Source organism: Arachis duranensis, chromosome 9, assembly GCF_000817695.3.
Source record: "Arachis duranensis cultivar V14167 chromosome 9, aradu.V14167.gnm2.J7QH, whole genome shotgun sequence".
Taxonomy (NCBI): Eukaryota; Viridiplantae; Streptophyta; class Magnoliopsida; order Fabales; family Fabaceae; genus Arachis; species Arachis duranensis.
The window spans coordinates 33,240,486-33,252,276 of record NC_029780.3 but is presented as its reverse complement, the minus strand read 5'-3'; the positions used below and the strand labels follow the sequence as shown (position 1 = coordinate 33,252,276).

Below are 11,791 nucleotides of genomic sequence, written 5' to 3'. Positions count from 1 at the left end.
ATTTTAATAAAAATAATTTTAAAAAATTATGAGAAAAAAATAATTATTTTAGTTTTAAATTTAATTTTTTTTTATCATGTATCAATATTTTAAATCAAATTTATGCTATCTTTAATCGCTAAAATTAATGTCATTATAAAATTCGTATTATGCTTACCCTATACTTGCATGCATAATTCTATAATAAAAAAAAGTCTAGGAGTCAATACTTTTATTAAAATATGACCAATATTTAATTAACAAAAAAAATGAATAATTTTATATTATTAAATGTAATTTTATATTATTAAAAATACTAATAATAAATAATTAATAGTTACAAATTACAAAATTTACTCACCCCTTAATATTCCTCTCCTATAATATTGTTCACATAAAAGTATAGTTATATGTATACTTTTTTATTTATTTAAAAAAATAAAAAAAATTTTAGGGATAAGTATTGTTTTGGTCTCTAACGTAATTTTTTATTTAGAATCATCCTTGACGTTTTTTTTCGTATTAAAATCGTCATTTTAACTTTTTACAAACAAAAATACCCTTTACAACACTACCAGCACCTTTACCACCACCAGCACCTCCCTTACTCCCATCAAATACTAATAATCATAATCAAAATCAAATTCAGAAGCAGAAACAACATCAAATTTAGAATCAACAACATCAAATTCAACAACAAAAATCAAAACATAAAATCAGAATCAGAAGCAGAAACAAAGCAAAAACAAATATAGAAGCAAAAGAAAATGCAGATGCAAAAGATAAAGCAGATGCAGAAAATGAAGCAGATGCAGAAGAAGAAGTAGATGCAGATGCAGAAGCAGATCGGAAGCAGATGCAGAAGAAGGAGCAGATGCAGAAGCCGAAATAGAATCACCGACGCTTCCCCGACGGCAGCTCATGGGCGAATCGGCGGCGACAGCTCAACGGCATGGTCTCCCTCCAAGGCTCGAGGACAACGCCGGCGCATCTCCTTTCCCTCTTCTCTTCTCCCCCGTCGCAGCCCCTCTCTCCTTTCTTCTTTCTTTCAGCGACGGCGACGGCGACTCCAAACTTTGTCAGCGCCGTCCCCCCTTCCCCCCTTCCCCCACTCCCTTTCCCTTTCCCTTTCCCTTTTCCTCCTCCCACCCTCACGCCTTTTTTTCCTTTTCCCCTTATAATTTTTTTTATTTATTAGAATAGGAGTAGAGTTAATAGTCAAAATCATCCCTAAAAGATACCTCGATCACTATTTTCGTTCTCGAAAGATAAAATTAATCAAATTTGTCCCCGAAAAATGACCAACATGGTCACGTTCGTCCTTCCGTCATCTCCTTCGCTGAGATGACAAACATTCGCTGATGTGTCCCGTTAACTGCTAGCATGGCAGATGCCAAGTAGCACTCTCTTATTGCTGACAAGACAAGTCTTTTAAAACAATTCAAATTAGTCCCTAAGTAGATGAACCCTAATCCCAAATTCTTGGAATTACCTAGCTACTTAGAAATGCAGAGCAATGCCGTCCCAACAACTACACCCTAACCACCGTCTGCAACCCTTCCCCTGTCCATGTTCCTTAACCCTCAACCACGAGTACCTCCGCAACTCCATTGCCGGCTCCATTGCCGCCGTCCACTTCATCCTCCAGCACTCCCTTGCCCTAAGAACATCTTCTTCCATTTTCTTGTCTCTAACTCCAATCTCAATTCCCTCGTTCAATCCACCTTTCCGCAGTTAACAGGGCAATTTTCTATGTTCTATTTTTGAGATAGGGTATAATTTTGTATTCACAGTAAGTATTTCAATCGCTGTTCTTTCATTATACACACACTGAGTTTCTTTTACATAGTGGAGGAAAAATTTAAAAGGAAAAGTAGAATTGAAATATTCTATATAGGAAGCAAGATACATTTCTAAGATGTATAAATTAGATTGATGTGATTGTATTCCTCTTCCAGGATGCTGATATCATGTGGTTCAGGGACCCATTTCCTCGTTTTCACCATGATGCTGATTTCCAGATAGCATGCGATCATTTCATGGGTAGCTCATATGATTTAGAGAATAGACCCAATGGAGGGTTTAACTTTGTAAAGTCCAATACTAGATCAATAGAGTTTTACAAATTTTGGTACTCTTCGCAAGAAGTCTATCCGAGATATCATGATCAGGATGTGCTCAATTTCATCAAGGTAGACCCTTTCATTATTGATATAGGACTGGAAATGAGGTTCTTGGATACAGTAAATTTTGGTGGCCTTTGTAAACCAATCAAAGATTTAAATTAAGTTTGTACAATGCATGCAAATTGTTGCTATGGCATAGATAGTAAACTTCACAATCTTAGAATTACTACTTCGATCCCAAATATCATTTGTAACCTGATCTCAACCTCCGTCAAGCAACTGCTAAATTATGCCAGAAATTACCTCGCTGACCTTCTCGAAACTTGCATCAACAGAGTCATCTATCTCGATTCCGATTTGGTTGTCGTCGACGACATATCCAAGCTCTAGAGCCCCAGCATGGGCTCCAGGACCATCTGAACACTCGAGTACTACCACGCCAACTTTAGCAAGTATTTCATGGCGGCGTTCTGGTCGGACCACCACTTTGTGGGGACATGCTAGTAAAGAATTTATAAAAATATAGTCGCGTTGTGAGTATAGATTCTAAACCAACAGAAAATCCCTTTGTACAAACATTTTGGTTGTCACAAGTAACAAACCCTTAAATAAATTGATAACTGAAGTATTCAAATCTCGGGTCGTCTTCTCAAGGAATTGCAGGGAGGTATGTTCTTATTATTGGTTATGCAAAGGCATATTTTGGGGTTTTGAAAAGGGTTGAACAAGTAATGTAAAATAACAAGTCATTAAAATAATAACTAATAAAGCTTTTGGCAAGATATGAGAGCTGGAGGTCCTATCCCGGTTATCCTTATCAATTGTGATGAGAATTGGATTTTTCTCCCACTAAGTCAACTTCTAACTATGAAGGTAAGTCAAGTGGATGAATTAATTTTGATTCCTCAGGTCCTAGTCTTTCCTTGGGAAAGACTAGAGTTATTGGAACTAACTCGAATTAATTCTTGAAGAATTCCAATTTTCAGTCAACAATGAGTTTGATAACTCAAGAGTTACCAATTAATCAACCAAAGCCAAAAGTGAAGAAAATCTACTCGAATGAAAATAAATTGGATAAAGCTAAAGCACCCATAACATATAAGTCTGAAATACCTCAATTTGTATTAAATAAAGAAGATCCTAACATGAATGGCTCATAAGCCAAATAGGCAACATATGTAATACAAGCATTAAAGTATCTGAAACTAAAAGAGAAATATAAAGTAAAAGGAATATTGAACCTGATGAAGAGTTGAAATCCTAAATCCTTTAAGAGGAATCCTAATCCTAAATCCTAAGAGAGAGGAGAGAACCTCTCTCTCTAAAAACTACATCTAAACTAAAAATTATGAATTATCAAAAGCATGTCGAGTCTCTGCATGTTCCCTGACTTTAATCTGTGTTTCTGGGCCAAAAATTGGGTTGAAATACAGCCCAGAATATCTGCCAGCGACTTTTGTAATTCTGCAGATCGCGCACGTCACGCGCCCGCGTCGTCCACGTGATCGCGTCACTCAACTTTTTTGTATCATGCGTGCGCATCGTCCACGCATTCGCGTCGTTCGTGCAGCTTCCAATCCGCGCGATCGTGTCAGGCACGCAAATGCGTCACTATGATTTCTTCCATTTCATGCGGTCACGTGAGCTATGCGGCTGCGTGACTTCTCGCTGGTCATCTCCTCAATTCCTTGTGTTCCTTCCATTTTTGCACGCTTCCTTTTTATTCTCTAAGCCATTCCTGCCCTATGAAGCCTGAAATACTTAACACACAGATCAAGGCATCGAATGGTAATAGGAGAGGATTAAGATTAGCTAAATTAAGACCAAAGAAGCATGTTTTCAATCATAGAACTAAACTAGGAAGGAATTGTAAAATCATGCAAATCATATGAATAAGTGGGTGAAATGCTTGATAAAACCACTCAATTAAATACAATATAAACCATAAAATATTGGTTTATCAACCTCTCCACACTTAAACATTAGCATGTCCTCATGCTAAACTCAAGGAGACCAAATAAATGAGTAGGAAAAGGCAAGACTCATGCAATGCAACCTATAAATGTGAATGCAACTACATGATAAAATGATTCTACCTACTTGGTGAAAAAGTAAATAAATCTTTCAAGAATAAATATGAACTGGATTTCACTAATTCAAATCACAAAATACAATACAAATAACTTGCAAGAAGAAGATAGCTCATGAAAGCAGGGAACATAGAATTAAGCGCTGAACCCTTACTTGGTAGTGTATATCATCTTAATTCTCAAGTGTCTAGGGTCAATTCTCTCAATTCTCTACTAATCTTGCTTTCTATAGATTGCTCTTCATCTAACAATCAACAGAAAATTAATGCACCAATACACAAATCAAGAGGTCTTTTAAGGGTTGTAATGGGGTTAGGGTCAAGGTAGGATTGTATTTGGCCAAGTGGACTAAAATCTGAATCCTTAATTAACATAAACTTTTTCCACCTAACTTAAGACAATCCATATAATCACAATACAAGATCTAACTTCCCATTAACTGTGTTTTTCACATATTCATGCATCCTAAATTTGAGTTCAGTACATATGCATTGATACCAACACTTACTTTGGGGCATTTTTGTCTCCTTTTATTTTTCTGCTTTTTTTTATTATTCTTCTCAATGCATATGATTAAGGTTTTGAATGCATAAACATGTTCTTAACATTTTTCATATTTTCACACAAAGTCTAACATACTCAATTCCCAAACCAAATATTTTCAAACCCACTTTTTCCCACACTTAATTCATGAGCACTTTCATTAGTCTAAACTAATCAAGGATTCAAATTAAGGACATTATTGTTTTTTGCTTAGAGTTAATGTTGTGTTAAAGTAAAAAACAAAGGGGTAAAATGGCTCAACATTGGTTTGCAAAGGATAATGAAAGGTAAGGCCATATGGGTATGTAAGCTCAGTGAAACAAGGCCTCAATCATATAAGTGCATGCATACATCAAATAATGGAAATATAGAATTAAGCAAGACAAAGATCACAATTTTAGAGAGAAAAACACACACCAAAAATAAAATATTGTTTGATAGAATGCAACCAATCAAATAGGCTCAAAATCTCACTGGTTTTTTGTGTTCGAGCTCTAAATCATGTTCCAAAATAATATTTCTTCAAACAAATTTTTCAAAAAGTTTTTAATTTAAATTAGTGAAATACTATAACAAGTTTCTTGAAAAAGAAAATATTACTTCAACCAAGTGGTAAAATATGCACAAAATATTACAGACATGCAATCAAACATGCAAATGCAACAATGAAAAACAAAAATTAGTATTAAGAAAGGGCTAACTAACCCGTGGAGATCAGTATCGACCTCCCCACACTTAAAGATTGCACCATCCTTGGTGCATGCAAAGATGTGCAGGTGGCGGGGATGTGGTTCCTCAGCTGTTGCTCGTTGTAGAGGTGTTCTCTTTACCCGTTCTGTTGGCCAGCCAGAAAAAGGGAGAAGAGAAAAGGACATGAAGTCAAAGAGATAGAGCAAAGAGGAGGGCGGTATGAGTGATAATCATGCCAAGTTAGGGAAATAGTGAATGAAAGACATGGTCGCGATTCCATGTGATCAGTTCATCAATGGAAATATAGCAAGGCATGGGGAGTATTGGATGCAAGATGTTTATTAGCATGCCGGCAAGGGCATGAGTAGCATAGATCAAGCATCAAAGATTAAAAATGTATTATTACTCGTAACAAATCGACAATCACGTTTGTATTGACAATTATAATTTAAAATAAAATGTGGAAAGCATTTTGTGAAAAACAGGCATTAGAGTAGTAGGATAACATAAAAGTAGTGCATGTTGCCATACGAGCTTTTTCACAAACACATAACATGCATGGTAAATAAGTTATTGAAAGTATTCAGTTGAACATGCAAGCAACCTTTTAAAAAAATTATATAATTGTCAAACAATTCTTTGAATAATCCACAAGTAAAATAAATAAATTTCTAACACCAATGAAAATAATGCAATGAATGAAACTATGCAAATAAATTAAATGGAAGTGAAGAGGGATGAGAAGAAGAAAGTAAGAAAATGAAAAAGAAAGAAGAAAAGAAATAAGAAGGGAAGAAAAGAATTAGATATAGGAAAGAAAAGATAAGATATTTGGCTGCTCTGGATAAGTTGTGCGGCGCAAGCGATGTGGACGCATGGGGAACGCGGTCGCGTGACTTGCGCTTAAATTAATCGATGCAGTCGCATCGGTCACGCGGACGCGTGACGCATTTTGTGCTACTGGCGCAAGAGCAGCCTCGCGTTCGCACAACTTTCTGTTCAAAATTCATTATTGCCAAATTCCAGGGTGACGCGGTCGCGTGGTCAATGCGATCGCGTGAGTGGCCATTATAGGGGTCTGACTCGGACGCGTCAGCCATGCGTCCGCGTGGTAAGGCTTGTGCTTCTAGCACGAGTTCAACCATGATCCAGCTCAACTTTCGGCCATACACCCTTTTTATATCGATTTACAGGGCACGCGTTCGCGTAGGTGACGCGGACGCGTGGGAGGAATTTTTCCCACATGACACAGACGCGTCAGCGACGCAGTCGCGTGGGTCAAATTTGTGCCAAAGGCACGCCTCCAGCCACGCTCTCGCGTGACTCTCTGTTCACTTTTCGTTTCTCCCTAAAGCACCTGTGATGCGGACGCGTCAGCAACGCTGTCGCGTCGCGTGCGAATTTTTTTTTTTTGATGCAGTATGCAGAATGCAAAATGATATGGATGTTATGAATGATTCCAGGTTCAATAATATAAAATAGAAACAAACAACACGAAATAAAATTGAAAAAGAAATGATCATACCATGGTGGGTTGTCTCCCACCTAGCACTTTTAGTTAAAGTCCTTAAGTTGGACATTTGGCAAGCTCCTTGTCATAGCGGCTTGTGCTTGAACTCATCCTGAAACTTCCACCAATGCTTGGTCTTCCAATAAGCTCTATCCATACTAAGTAAATTCCTCAAGCTTTGATGGAGTTCTTCACAAGTTTTGAGCTCCCAAAATTGATCCTCATATATTCCCGGATCCCAAATCTTGTTTCTACACCCGTCTTCAAGTTGATCATCATTGTTCCAGCCGGGTGGCTCAGCTTTAGAATTCTCACTGAAGCGTCCAAACAACTTCCTAGACCCATTCAATTGAGCTCTATACCAACCTTTGCGTTTAAACTTAAAGCTTCCAACCATAATGAATCTTGCAGGACAATTCTTACCACTGACCATCTTCCTCTTACTCTTAATGCCACAAAGAGTTGTAAGTTGACCATCCGTCTCCAGTAGCCCATATTCAAGTGGAATTAGAAAGCTAAGGGATATGAATTTTACCCATTTGAATGTTATGAAGGATGATGGCAACGTAGGGGGAGGGGTTTCTAATGAACTTGCAAGCTCTACTCCCTTGTGCTCTTCTCTGACAACTTCCACCTCTTTGTAAGCTTCTTCAATTTCAACCTTTTTCTCTTGGTGGATTTCTTCTAATTCAATCTTTTCTTCATTGTTTACCAAGGGTATGGGAGGTTGTGCTTCTTCTTCTTTAATCTCTATGTCAAGTTCAACGGCAGAGGATGCAATTGAGGATAAGAATTCATTAATGATTGAATCCATCTCTTGACCATCCCTTTCAAAATCTTCAATCATGAGATACCTTGGAGGTTGTACACCCTCCTCAACATCAGTTTCGAACATCTTTGAAGGAGGCTCTATAACTTGACTTTCCCATGGAGGTTCAGCATCTCCTAAGTCTTCAATCACTACCTCCTCTTTTTCTTCAATAGTTCTGGCTTCCTCCACTTGTTCTAGTACAAATTCATGCTCCTTACTGTCCACCGGAGTTTCTAATGTCTCCTTCATGCTACGTTCTTCATTAGATTGTCCACATGAAGCCATGGGGGTTCCTTGAGTGTCCGAACCTCAGGAAGCTAATTGATTTATCGCTTGATTCAATTGATGAAGGGTTGCGTGAAATTGATCCACTGTTTCTTTGAAACGATCCATTGATTCTTGTTGCGCTTGGCTATGATAAGTAGGATCATAGTGCTCTTGGATTGATGGATATGGAGATGGTGTATATTGAGGTGGTGGTTCTTGGGAGTAATTGGGGTGGAATTGGGATGGTTCTATATATGGTTCATACGGTTCATAGGGTGGTTGGTATGGTAGACTTGGGTTAGGGTCATATGGAGGTGAATGGCAGAAAGGGGCTTGTGAGTATGGTGGTCCAAAGTCATGTTGAGGATATCTATCATTTTGGTATGCATTGTAGAATGGTCTTTGTCTGTGATATCTAGGAGGGTGTTGTTGTCTAAAGGGTTGATCAGATCCTCTTGGCTCCGTCCATCTTTGATTGCTTTGACCTTGATGCATATTCCTGTTATAGCTTCCTCTTCCTGCAACATAGTTATAACCAGACTCATAGCCAAAGGGGTGAGAGCTTATAATAGTGAGAGAAAATAAAAATAAAAATTAACAAAAAGAAAATATTTTGAAAAAGATATAATTTTTGAAAAAGGATAAGATAAGATAAAAAAATTTTAAAATCTGAAAAAAAAATTTTGAAAAATATTTACAATAACCAATAATAAGTCACACGTTTGCAATTCCCCGGCAACGGTGCCATTTTGACGTCGAGATTTTTGCTAGTAAAGAATTTGTAAAAATATAGTCGCGTTGTGAGTATAGATTCTAAACCAACAGAAAATCCCTTCGTACAAACGTTTTGGTTGTCACAAGTAACAAACCCCTAAATAAATTGATAACCAAAGTATTCAAACCTCGGGTCGTCTTCTCAAGGAATTACAGGGAGGTATGTTCTTATTATTGGTTATGCAAAGGCATATTTTGGGGTTTTGAAAAGGGTTGAACAAGTAATGTAAAATAACAAGTCGTTAAAATAATAACTAATAAAGCTTTTGGCAAGGTATGAGAACTGGAGGTCCTATCCCGATTATCCTTATCAATTGTGATGAGAATTGGAAGTCTTTCCTTGGAAAAGGCTAGAGTTATTGGAACTCAAGTTAATTCTTGAAGAATTCCAATTTTCAGTCAACAATGAGTTTGATAACTCAAGAGTTACCAATTAATCAACCAAAGCCAAAAGTGAAGAAAATCTACTCGAATGAAAATAAATTGGATAAAGCTAAAGCATCCATAACATATAAGTCTGAAATACCTCAATTTGTATTAAATAAAGAAAATCCTAACATGAATGGCTCATAAGCTAAATAGGCAACATATACAAGCATTAAAGTATCTGAAACTAAAAGAGAAATATAAAGTAAAAGGAATATTGAACCTGATGAAGAGTTGAAATCCTAAATCCTTTAAGAGAAATCCTAATCCTAAATCCTAAGAGAGAGGAGAGAACCTCTCTCTCTAAAAACTACATCTAAACTAAAAATTATGAATTATCAAAAGCATGTCGAGTCTCTGCATGTTCCCTGACTTTAATCTGTGTTTCTGGGCCGAAAACTGGGTTGAAATGCGGCCCAGAATCTCTGCCAGCGACTTTTGTAATTCTGCAGATCGCGTACGTCACGCGTCTGTGTCGTCCACGCGATCGCGTCACTCAGCTTTTTCGTATCCCGCGTGCGCGTCGTCCACGCATTCGCGTCGTTCGTGCAGCTTCCAATCTGCGCGGTCACGTCAGGCACGCGAACGCATCACTCTGATTTCTTCCATTTCGCGCGGTCGCGTGAGCTATGCGGCCGCGTGACTTCTCGCTGGTCATCTCCTCAATTCCTTGTGTTCCTTCCATTTTTGCACGCTTCCTCTTTATTCTCTAAGCCATTCCTGCCCTATGAAGCCTGAAACACTTAACACACAGATCAAGGCATCGAATGGTAATAGGAGAGGATTAAGATTAGCTCAATTAAGACCAAAGAAGCATGTTTTCAATCATAGAACTAAACTAGGAAAGAATTATAAAATCATGCAAATCATATGAATAAGTGGGTGAAAAGGTTGATAAAATCACTCAATTAAATACAATATAAACCATAAAATATTGGTTTATCAGGACACTTGAGGGACGCAGGCCCTGCTACTTCAACACGGGATTAATGGTGATGGTGATGGATTTGGTGAGGTGGAGGACAAAAGGGTACACAAAGAGGATAGAGAGGTGGATGGAGGTTCAGAAGAGCGTACGGATCTACGAGCTCAGATCCTTGCCGCCGTTCCTTTTGGTGTTCGCGGGACACATGGGCCCATCGAGCACCGGTGGAACCAGCATGAATTAGGAGGTGATAATGCTAAGGGAAGCTGCTGGGACCTCAACGCTGGCCCGATGAGCCTCCTGCATTTGGGATTAGGGTTCATCTATTTAGGGATTAATTTGAATTGTTTTAAAAGACTTATCTTGTCAGCAATAAGAGGGTGCTACTTGGCGTCTACCACGCTGGCAGTTAATGGAACATATCATCAAACGTTTGCCATCTCAGCGAAGGAGATGACGGAAGGACGAACGTGACCATGTTGGTTATCTTTCGGGGACAAATTCAATTAATTTTATCTTTCGGGGACGAAAATGGAGATCGGGGTATCTTTTAGGGACAATTTTGACTATTAACTCAATAGGAGTAATTTAGTAAAAAAAATTAAAAATTTTATTAAAAATGACGATTTTAATATGAAAAAAAACGTTAAGGATGATTATAAATAAAAAATTACGTTGGAGACGGTTTCGATTCTGACCATCAATGTTAGAGACCAAAACAATACTTATCCCAAATTTTTATCACTTACCTTTCAAATTTTCAGTTTTTTTCCTTTAAAAAAATATTAAATAATTTAAAAAAATATTAATTTTAAAATTAAGATTCAATTGTAATAAAAATAAAGATTGATTTTGAGTTTAGCTTTTTAAACTATCAACGTAAAAATATATTGTACTAATATCAAATTTAATGTTTATATATAGAGATAACAAAAAATTACAATTTTAGATAATAAGCATGGAAATGAATTTTTTTTTTATAATTTTTTTGGCTTATATCCTAATCAGAGGTGCATAATGTTTTTCTTTCAAAAAATATCGTACTAAATTCGTTCCTTATTATTATAGTTATTAGAAGATGGTTTGTGATTAATTATTATAATTCTATGTTTCATATAATATAATTCTATTGTTTAATTTATAAAATTTAATTTACGTAATCAATCTGTACCAATAATTGATTTTTTTAAATAATTTGTATAAATTTTTTTTATCAAAACAAAATGGGTTTAATATTGGTTTCAATTAGAATTATGGTTCAAAGTTAAAACAATTTAAAGGGATTAAATAAAAAAAAAAAAAAAAAAAAAAAAAAAAAAAACAGTTGATAATATAAATATTATTTTTGTAACTTGAAAATTCTTTTTTCTAAAACAAAAAGGAGAAATTAAAAATAATTCAATTGAACGGAAGAGTAATTGGCAAATAAAAGCCCCCAATGAAAAGCTTTGCTTTTCACCCCCAATACAAACAAGCTTTTGGCGCTCAACAAAAAAATTTATACCGTATTTATGTGTGTCACAATTCACACTACTAATTTTATCATATTTAATGTTTTCACTTTTAGTCTTATATTAGTTATTAATTTAGTGATTAATGTTTTATATATACTTAAAGTAATTGTTCCCAACACATTAAAGTAGAATAACA

General features: G+C 36.4%; 1 pseudogene; it reads left to right on the top strand.

Moving 5' to 3' along the window:
- The first annotated feature begins 806 nt into the window (after positions 1–806).
- On the top strand, positions 807–10,615 carry LOC127741534 (probable galacturonosyltransferase-like 7; annotated as a pseudogene).
- Positions 10,616–11,791: the final 1,176 nt, after the last annotated feature.